The 15,457-nt window shown below is 38.7% G+C and overlaps 1 protein-coding gene across 1 annotated transcript in view; it reads left to right on the top strand.

The window, feature by feature from the left end:
* TRMT44 (tRNA methyltransferase 44 homolog) overlaps positions 1–15,457 on the top strand; it is a 144,853-nt gene that overhangs the window by 127,921 nt on the left and 1,475 nt on the right. The window contains exon 12 of the transcript XR_008912816.1: positions 9,875–9,969. The gene's annotated coding sequence lies outside the window, so the exon portion shown is untranslated. The remainder of the gene's footprint in view (positions 1–9,874; positions 9,970–15,457) is intronic.

Below are 15,457 nucleotides of genomic sequence, written 5' to 3'. Positions count from 1 at the left end.
CCCCTCAGTCCTCACATCTACCAATCACTGTCCATCAATTTCCCTGTGCCAATGGAGGCTCTAGCTTAACCCAGGACTGCCCAGAGGTTTCTGGCTTTTGCACATGTCTGTTGAAGGTCATATTTTCAAATAATTAAATCTTTGATCCTTTGCTACAGCCCTTTCTAAATCCTGTTAACCTGAGTAGGGTAGAGATTGGAATAATTAAATTTTGATCTAGGCTGCAGCCTTTACTCAATCCTGTTAGGACTGAATAGGGTGGAGATTGATTCCAAGTATCTCCATTGTATCAATTCTAAAATCAATTATGACTCAAAGAAATTCCTGTTCTATGCTTAAGCATAGGTCAAAGTCCTTTCCATTGTTCAGCAAAAGGTTTCTGTCCTAAAGTAATCTTAAGAAGGGAGGAAGAGGAACCTCCCATGCCAATGGGGTTCACATTCCAATAGTCAAGACCCATTATCAATAGGAAATTTTTCAAGTATGAAATTTCCCAATGGTGAAATTTCCAACATTTATAAGTCTAAGAAATTTTGAGGTTTACATGTCCACCTTTGTGGACCTCAGGATTTCAGCAGTGGGCTTTGTAACTTCTGACAGGGTTTCAGAGGATCATAGCTCTAGAGTTGGAAGGGACCTTAGAGGTCATCTAATTCAACTCTTTCATTTTTTTCAACTACGTGTAGAAACAATTTTAAAACAACTGTTTTCTGACCATTTGCAATCTGAATTCTCTCCTTCCCTCTGGTCCCCTTCTCCTCAGATGACATACAATCTGATATAAGTTATTCTACTCCAATCCTTTTATTTTACAAATGAAGAAACAGTTCCAGGTGAAGTTAAGCGATTTACAGAAGGTCATATAAATAGAAATTGACAGTGCTAGGGTTCAAACACAAATCTGAAAACCCTCCCCACTTAGCATGCTTTTTTCTGGATAGTGCTGCCTTGATTTTCTCATTGGTAAAATGGGAGTATCTTTTTTTCAATTGTTCTAGGAGATAGTGGGTCAGTGGAAAGAATTCTGAACCTGGATTTAGAATGAAAAGAAACAACTCAAGATCCCTTGATCTTGTTTTTCTGAAGTTCTTTCCATACTTTAACAGATGAAGTGGATCCACCCTCTTTCTCTCCACCTCCCTCCATCTCTGTCCCTGACCCTCCTAATGAGGCTGTTGATGACAAAGACAGCATCTTCCCAGCTCTCCACAGAACTCTTTATAAAGTGGACCCTGAATGGCTCCAGACTGGTGGATGGCTACTAATTAGAGCATCTGTTCTCTCTGTCTTTGCTTTCTTGCTCTCTGGCCATTTGGGTCTATCCAAACAACCTGACCTGAAGCTCCCTCCTTTCATGAGTGCCAGGTGGAACAATTGTGGGATTGCAAATACTTCTCTCCACAACAAATTGCTCCTCCCATCTCCCTACTTTCAGGGCTTTCATCTCTGGACTTCAAAGCCCCTACTTTGAGGCCATCTTTCTAGCAAAGCATCATGGCCATTAGCCCCTTTGGATTCATTCCAGAGGTATCATTCCTTCATTTGTCTATATAGATGTCTGGGATAAAATTCAAAGCCTTGGCTTCATGTTGCTTTAACCAGCTGAAAAAGGGAGACAGTATGGCTCCCATAATGGAAAGACTATGTATCTATTGTAGTAATACAATTTATTTGCAAGTATCTCAACCCCTTCTTCTCCTCCAGGCATCATAAAAGGTAGAAAGAATATTTAACACAGCAAAAATCCTGGGCTCGGCCCCAGTTCTGCCACTATGTGACCTTGAGCAAGTCTCTGCCCATTGCTGAGGCTCAGTTTCCCTTCTGTAAAGTGAGATGTTGATCTCTAGAGTCTATTTCAGCTGAGCTCCTATGAATCCTTATTAATACCAGACATTTTAATGACTTACAGATGGGCTTCATTTTTGAAGTTTCCTTTCTACTGCAGTGACTAGGAAAAATATTTTTCTTTTAAATTCTTTGTTGTTGTTGTTGTTGTTGTTCCAACTCAGACTGCTTTGGGGTGTTTTGTTCCTCCTTGGCCAGTAGACACCATCTCCACAGGAGAATCAGGCATTGAATACTGAGAATTTAGGTGGGAGCTATGGGCCCAGGAAAGATAGAGTTTCATATGGAAGCTAATGCTTCCTTTCCAGTCTCCTTTCTGGCTCTGTACTTATACTTGAAGCCAAATCTTACCTAGGAAGAATGAAGTTGTATGTAAGATTATAGCCTGAAGCCATAGGGCTTGGAGGGGACTGATCAGGGATTCTTAACTTGCACCGTTAACTTAAAAAAAGTAATAACTTTTTCAATGTAACTAGTTTCCTTTGCAATCCTAGATATTTTATGCATTTAAGAACATTCTGAATATCTTAGTTTTTACCCTCCTCCCATGAAGAACCTTAGCCCAGTCCAATTCCTTAATTTTATAGACAAGGAAACTGAGGCTCAAAGAAGTTCCCAAGGTCACAGGTGGAAAGCATCAGAGCTTGAATTTAATCCCAGGTCCTTTATTCCAAATCTATCATTTTATATTTATTACCCCCTCTGTCTTCATTTTTAGGTGATAGAACATTAAAATTCTTCTACATGTGATAGCATTTATCACAGAAAACAAAATGTTAGAGCTGGAAAAGGTCCTTATAATAGATACAAATATTTATATATTTTATCATTATATGTTGCATTTCTAGCCTCTCAGTTCATTCTGGGGGTTTAATGCACCCAAAGGGGTGACTCTTCCTCTCTTACATCTAATTCATGCATGAGTCATCACCTCATGATATCACTGGTATTCTTGGAAAATGAAGGACTAATGATAACCCATTCTCTCTATTATTCATCCTTATAATCTATAATTTCATCAACATGGATGAGGAGGAAAAATCAATTGATCCAGGGTTCCTTGAGCCACATACAGCACCTCTACACTGCAAATTAACTCTGTTCAACAAATTGTTTTAAATTATTAATGAAAAATATTCATTATTAAGTAATATAACAAATTATTATTTGTTAATATTTGCTAATGTGACTATGTGGCTATACCCTCTATTAATGCCGAACATGAACTACTATATTTTTTCTTTTCAAACCCTTACCTTCTGTGTTAGAATCAATACTAAGTATTGATTCCAAGTCAGAAGAGCAGTAAGGGCAAAGGAATTTGGGGTTAAGTGATTTGCCCAGGGTCATACAGCTAAGAGAGTATCTGAGGTCAGATGTGAATCCAAATTCTCCTGCCTCCAGGTCTGGATCTCTAGCCACTGAGCCACCTAGCTTCTCTGAACCTACTACATCTTAATGACCAGTCTTTTTGAATTGTTATGGTCAAAATAATTGATCCGTTGGTTGCCATCCTTATGGGAATGAGACAGCATTGAAGTTGAAGTAGGCTTTGGTCTTAGGATGACAAATACACAACTCATTATTAGCCATATTCAAAGCCTTATGAGTCTGGTAGAATCCACTGGAATTTGGGTTCTGCTGGCCTAGACTTCAAGATCCCAAGGTCACCTCTATGGCTCTGTGAGGGACAGAAGAAGAAATCCCAAGTCCTAAAAAGACATAAAATAGTGAGGGGTGGGGTAGTTGCTGCTATAACATATTGATAATATTTTCAGAATGTTAGCTGAAAATGCCTTAAGCATATGTGTTGATAAATTCCTTCCCTTGTTTTCAGAAGCTTTTCATGCATCTAGCCTGACAAAACAGCCAGACAGATGGTTAATATATGACCCAAATATTTCCCTGAATGTCAACAAAAGCTTTGTTGATATATATTCCCCCTTCAAATGCTTTTCACTTTGTATTCATTTATCAATCAATAATCAATCAAGAGGTACAATTAAGTACCTACTAGATGCCAAGCAGTTATGCAATAGAAATAAAATAGTTCCTTTTTCTATAGCATCCTTACAACAACTCTGGTGGTGGAAAAGTGCCAGAATTATTGTTATTGTTTTACAGATGAGGAAACTGTCATTATTAGGGATGACTTCAATATTAATGTTTGAGCCAATTGATTTCAACCAACATTTTTAAGTGTCCCAGGGCTTTGTTCAGGGCTTTATTTTTTCGCCTCTTTCTTTCTTAATGAGCTTGTCTGTCCTCATGGGTTCAATTTCTATGCATAGTAACTCAAAATTTAAAGACAGCCTACTCTCTTTTCCTGTCTCCAATTCACCATCAACTGTTTGCTGGATATCTCCTCATGGATGTCCCACAGACATTTCAAATCCAACAGATCCAAAAGGTTACTCAATCTTCCCTTAAACATGCCTTTTTTTACTAAATTTCCTAATTTCTGTTGGACACTTCAGCATCTCTCTAGTCATCCTACTTTCTAACCTGAAGTCATCCTTGACTCCTCCTTCCTCTTTCACCCTCTCTCCTCGAATTCTGTCCAACTAGTTTCTAAGACTTATTGATTCTATCTCTACAACCTCCTTTACATATTTCCATTTCTCTCTCCTTACCTAGTGGGCACCACCAATATTCAGATCCTTATCACCTTTATCTTCAGTGATTTTAGTTGTCTCCTTTTTGGACCACTGTTTTCAATTTCTTCTTTCTTTAATCTATCATCCACTTAAATTCCAAAACAATCTTCCCAAGGCATAGGTCTGATCCTGTCACTTCTCACTCAGAAAGAGGGATAAAAGTTGAACTTCTCAGTTTGGCATATAATATTATCCCCCTCCTCAACCTCACCTCCCTGTCTGGCTCCTACCCAATCATTTCCAGCTTTATTTCAGATTTCAGACCTCTAAGAACTGTACATTCCAGCCATAATGACTTGCTAGCTTGGCTCTGAACTCAGTGCTCTGTCTCCTGACTCTGTACTAATGCAGACTACTTACTACATGCGAATAGTACTAACATCTTCCATACCTTCAGTGTGCTTCCTCTTTATCTTTGCCACAATGCTTGGCTCAGATACCACCTACACAATGAAGTCTTCCCTGACCTCCCTCGTTATAGGCATTCCTTTCATTGTATCTTGAATTGTCCTGTAGTCTATAGTGTGTTGTTTATGTATTTTATTTCCTCCCTTGCAGAATATAAGCTCTTTGAGATTAGGGTCTCTTATTTTGGGCTTTGTATTCCCAACACATGGTAGAATGTCTTTTATAAGGTTGTTGCTATTGAGTTTTTTTTTTCAGTCATGTTGGACTCTTCATGACTTTAGTTTGGGTTGAGTCAGTTGGCAAAGAGTACTTTTCTTTCTTTAACTCATTTTACAAATGAGGCAGTTAAATGACTTTCTCAGATTTGAACAGCTAGTAAGTATCTGAGTTCAGATTTGATCTCAGGAAGATGAATCCTTCTGACTTGAGACCCAGTGTTTTGTCTGCTATGCTACCTAGCTTTCAAAGTGCCAAAGGAAGCATTATTTATTTGCCTCCTGACCCCCAACTTCCAAATCCAACTTCCTAGAAAGATTTAAGAGGCTTTTTCTAACTCCTCTTATGATCTCCATTTTCCCCACCTCTATACACTGAGCCACATGAAAGTAGGCATTTAATAATTGCTCATTTGGGTTGAATTATGAATATGGGTTGATATTCTGAACTTATTGTGGAGAAGAGAAGACGTAGGACATCATTATTGCATCCATATATTTGAAGGTTTATCAAGTGAAAAAAGGATTCATTTTGTTCTGCTTTAGCCCTAGAGGGCAGAACTAAAAGTAATAAGTAGAAATTCCAGAGGTGCACATTTTAAAATAAATGATGAAAAAATCCCTAACAGGGCTATCCAGTAGTGCAATGGACTTCTTCAAGAGGTCCTGTCTTCCCCTTTCCTAGGTATTTTCAAGACTTCTTGAGTGTGTTACTGGGGATAGGGGGAGAGTTCCTGTTAATTTATGAGTTGAATGGGTGGCCTCTAAGGAACACTTTCCAATTCTGCATTCTTTGATAATAAAATTCCTTGGCCTTCTTTTCTATCTCTTGGCAATCTCATTCAAGCCCATGTGAGAAACTCATTACCCAAAGGTCTACTTTAATAATCTCCTCATACTTGCTTGAGCCTTGAAGAGCCCACCCAGGACTTTTGGGAAAAGAAGGATTAATGTCTCTTAGTACACTGAGACCTCTCCTTACTTGAAGACATGTAGTGTACAATAACAAAAGTAGGGGAAAAATAAAATGGCAATTCTAGAATGCATAAGCATTAATCTTAATATATACATCTATCTCTCTATATCTTTATATAGATGTTATAGATATAAAATTTTTCATAAAGGAATTCAATCTTTCATTCACGTTTATTAGATACCTACTGTGTTATAGTGGCCTCTCTCTCTGTCTCTCTCTCTGTCTCTCTGTCTCTCATGTATAGATAGATGAAGATTTGCTGTTGTTGAATTGTTTCAACAATGTTCAGTTTTTCATGGCCCCATTTGGTGTTTTATTAGATGCTCAAGTGACTTATTTTTTTTCTCCAGTTCATTTTATAGATGAGGAAACTGAGGCAAAGAAGGTTAAATGGCTTGCTCAGGGTCACACAGTTATTAAATGTCTGAAGCTAGATTTGAATTTAGGTCTTCCTGACTCCAGGCACTCACTGTATCTACTGTACCACACAGCTATCTATATCTATATCTATATCTATATCTATATCTATATCTATATCTATATCTATATCTATATCTATATCTATATCTATATCTATATCTATATCTATATCTATATCTATATCTATATCTATATCTATATCTATATCTGTATCTGTATCTATATCTATATCTATCTATCTACCTATCTATCTATCTATCTATCTATCTATAGAGAGAGATCTCCTCAGAATCACATATAGTCCCTTAGAATGAGGCTTTTTCTTGTGGAGACCCTTATCCATAGGTTGTGTCCTTGGATTACTGTTCCTTTCTCCTAAAAGGGAAATGGGAACATGCTATTTCTTTTTCTTTTCTTCATGTCACTTCTTGTTGCTTTGAAGCATGGCCCCATTTCTCAAACCAGGTGGGTTGAATCTCTAGAGTCTTCTAATACATTCACATAGGAGATGAGAATGGCCAAACTCCTGATTTTTTTTCTCTCTTCTTCAACTTTTTTTTTCAGTCTTACCCAGTTATAAGTTCTGTCCATCATATTATCATGCATGTACCTTATTGTGAGAATTTATTTTTCATATATTATATTAGTTTCTGTATATTAGGGAGAATTAGTGTGTATTCCTATGTCTGGGATCTAGGTCAGAGATATCATATTGTCTGCTGCTTTTGTATTTTCTTTGTCCTTGGGAATCCCAAGGAATGTCTTTCTTTTTAAATAGAATTTGGTTAATGAATGAAGGAGACAAGAGTCCTTTTCCAGGTGTGTATGTACACAACTTTACTGTCAGTTTGGGAGAGGAGAGCGGGTCTGATGGACCACCTTTTTATTAGCTTTAATCAATTAATGATATCCTGGGATGGTCAAGGGGGTGACTGAATAATGATCTCTAAAAATCTATTTATCAGGCTGCTTGAAACAGCATGGGTCATTTGGTATGGAGAGAGCCATGGAGACCTATATCACTTTATCAGATATGAAGCTAGCCCAACTAATAAACCTGATATAATCAATAAATTTATATTCCAAACCCCAAATCAGTCTCTTGAGATAATTTTAATTGTAGCACTAAAGCAGATAAACACTGATTTCCATAGTTCCTCAAATGGAAGAGTGACAGTGAAGAGGCAAATACTTCAGCACAAGGTTCACATGCTTATATTACATATCCCTGCAATTTTGTTAACTCCATGGCCTTTGGTGTTTGAAACATATTCATTTATGGCTCATCAATGTTGGCAAATCTTCACCCTTGATCTCTGTCTTCAGAGTTATGCCAAAGACATACTTCTGTCTCCCTGCAGCCATCTAGACTCAGGCCACTTTGGTCACATTTTTGGATGACACCTTTCAAAGGAGAAGCTAGGTGACTGGGGGTCCTTCCAAGGAACTACTTGGCTTCAAAGATGGCAGAAGCCAGAGGTGGGGGTGGAGCCTTGGAGGAACTTCTTGGTAGATGGAGGAATTCTAGGATCAAGTTTTTTGGAGCTCTAAGACTTAGTAGGAAGCAGAAGTAAGGAGAATGAAGAATCAGAGCCATAATATGAAAGGATAAACATGGACCTTGACCATCCTTGGTGTTATATACACTTACATAAACTGTATACATTTTGGGAAAGGGGGTTTACTCTTTAGAGACTTCAAGTTCTTTTCCCTTTTGGGATTCCATCACTAAAATAGCCCTTGGAGGGCTTTAAAAGAATGCTTACCCTTTGACCCAGTCATACCACTGCTGGGTTTGTACCCCAAAGAGATAATATAATAATATTATATTAAGGATTTTTTAAGAATTAAGAATTTTTTAAGGAAAAAAAACTTGTACAGAAATATGTATAGCTGCACTCTTTGTGTTAGCCAAAAATTGGAAAATGACAGAATGCCCATTGATTGGGGAATGGCTGAACAAATTGTGGTATATGTTGGTGATGGAATACTATTGTGCTAAAAGGAATAATAAAGTGGAGGAATTCCATGGGGACTGGAACAACCTCCTGGAATTGATACAGAGTGAAAGGAACAGAACCAGGAGAACATTGTACACAGAGACTAATGCACTGTGGTACAATCGAATGTAATGGATTTCTCTACTAGCAGCAATGCAATGATCCAGGACAATTCTGAGGGACTTATGAGAAAGAATGCTATCCGCATCCAGAGGAAGAACTGTGGGAATGGAAATGCATTAGAAAAATATGTGATAGATCATGTAATGTGATGGGAATATGATTGGGGTTTTGATGTTAAAGGATCATGCTACTGCAGATATGAATAACACGGAAATAGGTTTTGAACAATAATACATGTAAAATCCAGTGGAAGTGCTTGTCAGATTTGGGAGGGGGGGGGAGGAAAGAGCCGGGTGTGTGTGGATCATGAATCATGTAACCATGGAAAAATATTCTAAAGAAAAAAGAAAAAAATAGTCCTTGGGGAACATGGGATTTTAATAAAAAGGGAAGGATGGTTTAGACTGCTTATGAGTATAGGCATGAATTCTTTCTGTCTTTCTTTTGTTGGGAAGTTAAATAAATCCTGTCCTGCATTGAAGGTACTGATTTTGAATATTTTCATGAAGTTGAAGGCACTTTTATAATTTATTTTGTAGAGACTAGACCTAAGCTATGTTATGATAATCCCTAGGTAGGACACTTGTTGAGAGAGTGAGCCAAAAATATTTTTGGGCAATGCCTACTAAAATGGAACCATGTCATGTTAATACTAATACTAATAGCTAACATTTATATAGTTCTTACTATATGCCAAGCACTGGGCTAAGTAAGTACTTTACAATGATTATCTCATTTGGTCATCAAAACAAATCCTTGCAGATGTCCCCATTTTTACAGATGAATCTGAAACAAATAGAAGTGACTTCCCCAGGGTCACACAGTTTGGAAGTATCTAAAACTAGATTTCAATTCAGGTCTTCCTGATTGTGGGTTCAGCTACTTCACTGAACTACTTCACTGTCATGTAAATCCAGAAAAGATGGTGAAGGGAGTCATGAATTGCACAAACAACTTTTCCATGACCATAGAGATGATAAGTGAGAGAAAAAGGATTTAAAAGGAGGTTTCTTGACTCAAAATCTTTTCCTCTCACAGAACATGACTTTTTACCCTTTAGAGACATGTCTGATACATTAAGTCTGGGGTCAAATTGGCAAAAGGCAGGGTCATAAAGAGAGGATACTGGGATCCTGGCCCCTTCCAAATCCTTGCATTTTATTTCTCTAACCTTTCAAGGATGAGCACACATGACATCCTCTTCAGTTAAACTGTCTTTGATTCCTCCAGCAAGATCTTGAGAACAGAAGGACACAGAAATCGACTGAGATGGAAGAAACAGACAGAGACAGAGAACAAGAGAGAACAAGGGCACCAGAACACAGGTGAGAATTAACATTATGTTCCCTTTTATTAGACCCAGGAAGAGAGCTGCCTAATATTCCTAGATGAGTTGAGGGCATGAAAAGAAACTGGTTGGTTTAACTGAGAGAAGACCCAGTTCTTCCTGTTTGTCAGGGCAGAAGAAATCAATGATGCTATTCCCTCATATTTTCAGTGTCCTATGATGCTCTTATCATGTCTTATTTGATTCTCACCACAACTCTGTGCTGTCAGTATAGCAAGTATATTGCTTTACATAAAATATTCATTTTACAGATGAGGGAAACTGAGGCCAGCAAGGGATAATCCCTCAAAAGTCACATGTAGTCAGTCATACTTATTTCATCTCCCTTACATCTCTGACATTTACCCTCCTCTCTACTCTCACAGTCATCATCTTAGTTCAGACTGGACTACTGTAATAGCTTGACATTGTCCTTCTGCCTCAAGTCTCTCTCCACTTCAGTCCATTCCCTACACAGGTACCAAAGTCATACTCTGCAAACAGAGGTTCATAAAGGTTGCTTCCTTGTGCAACAAACTGTAGTGGCTCCTGCTTACCTTAAAAGTAAATCCTCTTGTTGGCAGAGTGAAGTAAAAGTCTGAAGCCAAATATCCTAACTTTGTCTTTAAAAAACAAAAACCTTATTTTATTATTTTAATTAGCAAGCAATTGCTATTTTTTAAAATAAAAACAAAATCTTTGGAACAAACATACATAATTGAGCAAAAGAATTTCCCACAAATGATTTCAAAAATATATTTATATTTAAAGAACTTGGGGGGGGGAGCTGGGTAGCTTAGTGGATTGAGAACCAGGTCTAGAGATGGGAGGTCCTAGGTTCAAATCTGACCTCAGACACTTCCAGCTGTGTAACTGGGAAAGTCACTTGACCCCCATTGCCTAGCCCTTACCACTCTTCTGCCTTGGAACCAATATACAGTATTGATTCCCAGATAGAAGGTAAGGGTTTAAAAAGATAAAGCAGCTTGGAACAGTGCTTAGCACTTGGTAAGCATCACATGAATGCTCATTCCCTTCTCTTCCTACCCTGCCCCTTCCCCTAAAATGACCACATCCAAGAATATTTGTCTCATTTTGATTCCATCTCTCTTAGGAGTTGGATAGCATACATCACCACTGCATCTCTAGAATCATTGTTAGTCTTTGCATTATTTAAAAGTCTTAAGTCTCTCAAAGTTAATTGGTCTTTGCAATGTTGTTGCTTTTGCATAAATTGTTCTCGTTGTTCTGTTTATGATTCTTCTCCATTACAATAGTCATTAAGCTGATCTGAGCTGGAAAAATGACTTACTGTGGTTTCCTTTTGGATTTGGGATCCGAGTAGTGATCAAATACTGAGGCTCTTCCCTGGTCTCTGTTGGAAGGTAGTGAGTTCCCCATCACATTTAAGCAGAGACCAGGTGACTACTTGTTAGGGATATTATGGAGTTTACTTTTGTTTCAAATACAAGTTTGGCTAGATGACCTCTAAGCCTCTTTCCATCTCTGGTATTGAATGAATGCCATAGTGGAAAATAACACTGAACTTGGAATCAAAAGTCCTGAATTCAAGACCTGGATCTTCCACTTACTGTGGGATCTTCCTTGGACAAAACTTTTCACTTTATCTGATCTTTGGTATTCTTCTCAGTAAAATGGGAATAATACTTGTGGTTATGAATTTCCTTGGCTCATGGTGAGGAAAGATTTTTGTAAAACATAAAACATGTCATGGTGAACAGGGAGCTGTCCTTAGTACCAAGAAGACTTGGGTTTACATATGACTGTGTGACCCTGGGCAAGGTGGTTAACCTCGTAGAGCTGTAGGCAACTTGCTAAGACTCTTAGTTGTAGAAAAGGCATTATTCTTTATTAGGAGAGGAAATTGCTGGGCAGGAATTCGCTATCCCAATGACACTACGAATCTACTTTGTATCCCTTTAAAGTGGTCTACAGAAGGTGAGATCTCTTGATTTGGAGTCAGAAGACCTGGGCTTGAATCCCAGCTTTACCCGTATGACCTTGGGAAAGCCACTTCCCCCTTTCTAGACCTCTTTCCTCATCTATAAAAGGTCCCTTCCTGTTTGAAATTCTCTATTATTCATCTTCGGTATGGCTCTTAGTCCTATGGGAAGCCTTGTGTGTTTCTTCAGCTTTTCCTTTGGGGAATGGGGAGCTCCCTATAAGAGCCTCACAATTATTTTTCTCTTATCACATTTTACCTTCCTGCCTGACTAGGAAACAGGCCTTTGGGTGCTTTCAGGAGTCTGCTAGGATTCAAGAGCTGACACTGGCTCCGTTTAGAAAGATGAGTTTCTGAGAATGGCAGCTTAATTGTACTGTATAAATAGGGGCTTAGAAATAAGTATTTTCAAGAACCAGAATTTGACAGACTAATCCTACTTCCAGCCATCAGAAAGATAGACGTTTCTGAAAGCATGAATATTTTCCAAGCATAAGCAAAAGTCCTGAAGAGGGACAGTGAGCTCATTCTTCCTGCTGCTTTATTGCAGTGTCTATGGAAAACTCCAGCATCTTCCTACCCCTTCCCTCAAGGGTTTTTTTTTTCTTTCTCATTGGTATTCTAACTTTTGCACAGTTACTTGGAGATGGAGACCCCCCAAGACCTGTGAAAGAAAGCAAAGCCTCCATTGTTCATTAGAAATATGTGTGTATATGTGTATACATATTTATATATGCACACATGTATATATAATAGGACCCAAGAATGTTAGATCAGAAAAAAATAATTTAGAATGTAGACTATCAGAGCTAGGAAGGACCTTAGAATAGAGTATGAAAACTGAGAAGAACTTTAAAATATATTGGCAGAGCTGGAAGGGACCATAGAACATTAAGCATAGAACATCAATGCTAGAAGAAACCTTAAAATATAGAACATGGGATTTGAGTCTAGAAGGGATCTTTGATATCACCCAGCCTAATCTTTTCATTTCACATGTGGGAGAGGGAATCTGAGGTCCAGAGAGGAAGTGACTTGCCAAAGATTAGTTAGAAGCCAGAACAGGACTATAATAACAGCTGGCGTTTATATATCTGCTTTAAGTCTATCCCCTCTCTAATCCATTCTCCACAAAGCTGCCAAGTTGATACTCCTTTTTTTCAAACCCTTATCTTCCGTCTTAGAACCAATACAGTGTATTGGTTGTAAGGCAGAAGAGCAGTAAGGACTGGGCAGTAGGGGTTAAGTGACTTTCCCAAGGTCATACAGCTAGGAAGTATCTGAGGCCAGATTTGAACCCAGGATCTCCCCCTCTAGACTTGATTCTCAATCCACTGAGCCACCTAGCTCAAGTTGATATTCCAAAAGATACATCTGACCTCACTTCCCTGATCAAAAATCCTTACTACCTCCCTATTGCCTCTAGGATAAAAGACAAAATCTTCAACCTAACAATCAGAGTCCTCTACAATCTAACGTCCAACTTATCTTTCTAGACTCATTTCCTGTCACTGCCTTCATCCAGTCTTGGTTCCAGTGCACTAGATTTGTTAGCATCCTGTTCACAACATTCCCTCCTTATGTATCGCCATATCTAGAAAGCAACCTAGTCTTCTCTAGTTCCAATTAAAGCAAAGCTCAGGTGCTATATCTCCAACAAAAAGCCTTTCTGATTATCCTACTGCTTCCTCTTTCTGTCTGTCTCTCTGTCTCTCTGTTTGCCTGCCTGCCTGTCTGTCTGTCTGTCTGTCTCCCCCCCACCCCTTTTTCTGTCTCTGTCTCTCTGTCTTTGTCTCTGTCTCTCTCTAGGGCTATGGATGCAGGGAGTGTAGGAACTCAAGTTCCTACTGACTACTGACTGGGTATGCTCTGGAAGCTGACTTCTCATTTGAATCTCTGGGATGAAAGTGTCCCTTTCTCTCCAAAGCAGATTGTGCAGAGCATGGGGAGGGTGGGCTGTGGGGAGTTAGGATAGGGATGTGCTCATCAGGATGGGAAGGACTCCTCTTCCTCCTTTTGAACAGAGTAAATGAAAAGAGCCTGCAGACAGCCCAAGGCAGAATGGGTGGCAAGGTTTGGTGGCAGTGTCTCCAGGCTCCTTCATGATAAACATCTGTTGGCTCCAAATATGGAATCTGCATGAACAAAAACAAAACAAATACACAAAACCAGACACAAGCTCAGTGTATTTCAATAAGTCTCTAATCAGATCATTGTGTGAAGCACAGATATTTATCCTTCAACAAGAAAGGAAGGAAGAAGCACCACAAGGATAAGACAAGGATTTGGCATTTGTGCATAGGGGAAAGACAATAGGAACTGTTCCTCTGGAAAGATGATGTGGTACAATGGAAGGACTGCAGGACTGGGAGTTGGGAGATCTGGGTTTTAGTCTCAATTCTGTGCAACTGGGCAAGTCAATCCTCTTCTCTGAACTTCAGCTTCTTCCTCTTTAGAATGAAGGGGCTGAGGGAAGCTAGGTGGTTCAGTGGATAGAGTCAAGTCTGGAGATGGTTTCAAATGTGGCCTGATACTTCCAAGCTGTGTGACCCTGGGCAAGTCACTTAACTCCTATTGCCTAGCCCTGCCATTTTTCTCTCTTGGAACCAATACATAGGATTGACTTTAAGATGGATGGTAAGGGATTTTTTAAAAAAGGAAGGGCTGGACTGGATGGACAGTCAGATTTCCCTCTGTGTTCTAAGGTATCATTTAGCCCTAACACTCCACATCCCCAAATTCCTTCTCATTTTTGGTTTGTTTTAAACTCTTGCCTTTTGCCTTTGTATCAGATCTAAGATAGAAAAGCAGCAAGGGTTTGCAATTAGAGTTAAATGACTTGCTCAGGTCATATAGCTAGAAAATGTCTGAGGTCAGATTTGAACTCATATCCTCTTAATCCCAGACCTGATACCTTCTCTAATCCCATCTTGTTTTAACATTTTGTGAGAATGGATTCATTCTAGTGTTGGGCATTCAATGTTCTATATTGTAACAATTTTGTTCTTTCTGGTTTTGTGTCCTAAGGTCCCTTTTATCTTGAATTCTAGCTCTCTTCCCCCTCAATTTTTACTCATCTAGAGGTACAAGTCTGGTTTAGGACAAATGCCACTTTCTAGACACTGTGAAGTAGAAGAAATGGATAGCCCTCAGTTTATAATCACCAGCTTAGCCCCTTCCCAACCAAATACTGGTTAGCCAAAGACAAGCACAAAGAGCAAATAAACATATTACATTGAATTTTAGAATCATTCTCAGCTCTGATGTTTTATGATTCTTTTTTTGGAAGAAATCATCATATCTCCACCTATCTTTTAGTAAGGGGTAAGACTACCTGGCCTTTGACATTCTTCTGGTCACAATAAAAGCCTATGAGACCATGGGAGAAGGGCAGTAGTAAAAAAATCCATTTTTCAGATAAGGAAACTGAGGCAATAGAGGCAATGTGAATGACCTAAGGTCATGTCTATTAAGTATTGTATCTGGGAGTCCAATAAGGTCTTATTCTGATTCTAACATTCTC

Source organism: Monodelphis domestica, chromosome 6 (genome assembly GCF_027887165.1).
Source record: "Monodelphis domestica isolate mMonDom1 chromosome 6, mMonDom1.pri, whole genome shotgun sequence".
NCBI lineage: Eukaryota > Metazoa > Chordata > Mammalia > Didelphimorphia > Didelphidae > Monodelphis > Monodelphis domestica.
This window is presented reverse-complemented; position numbering and strand designations above follow the sequence as displayed.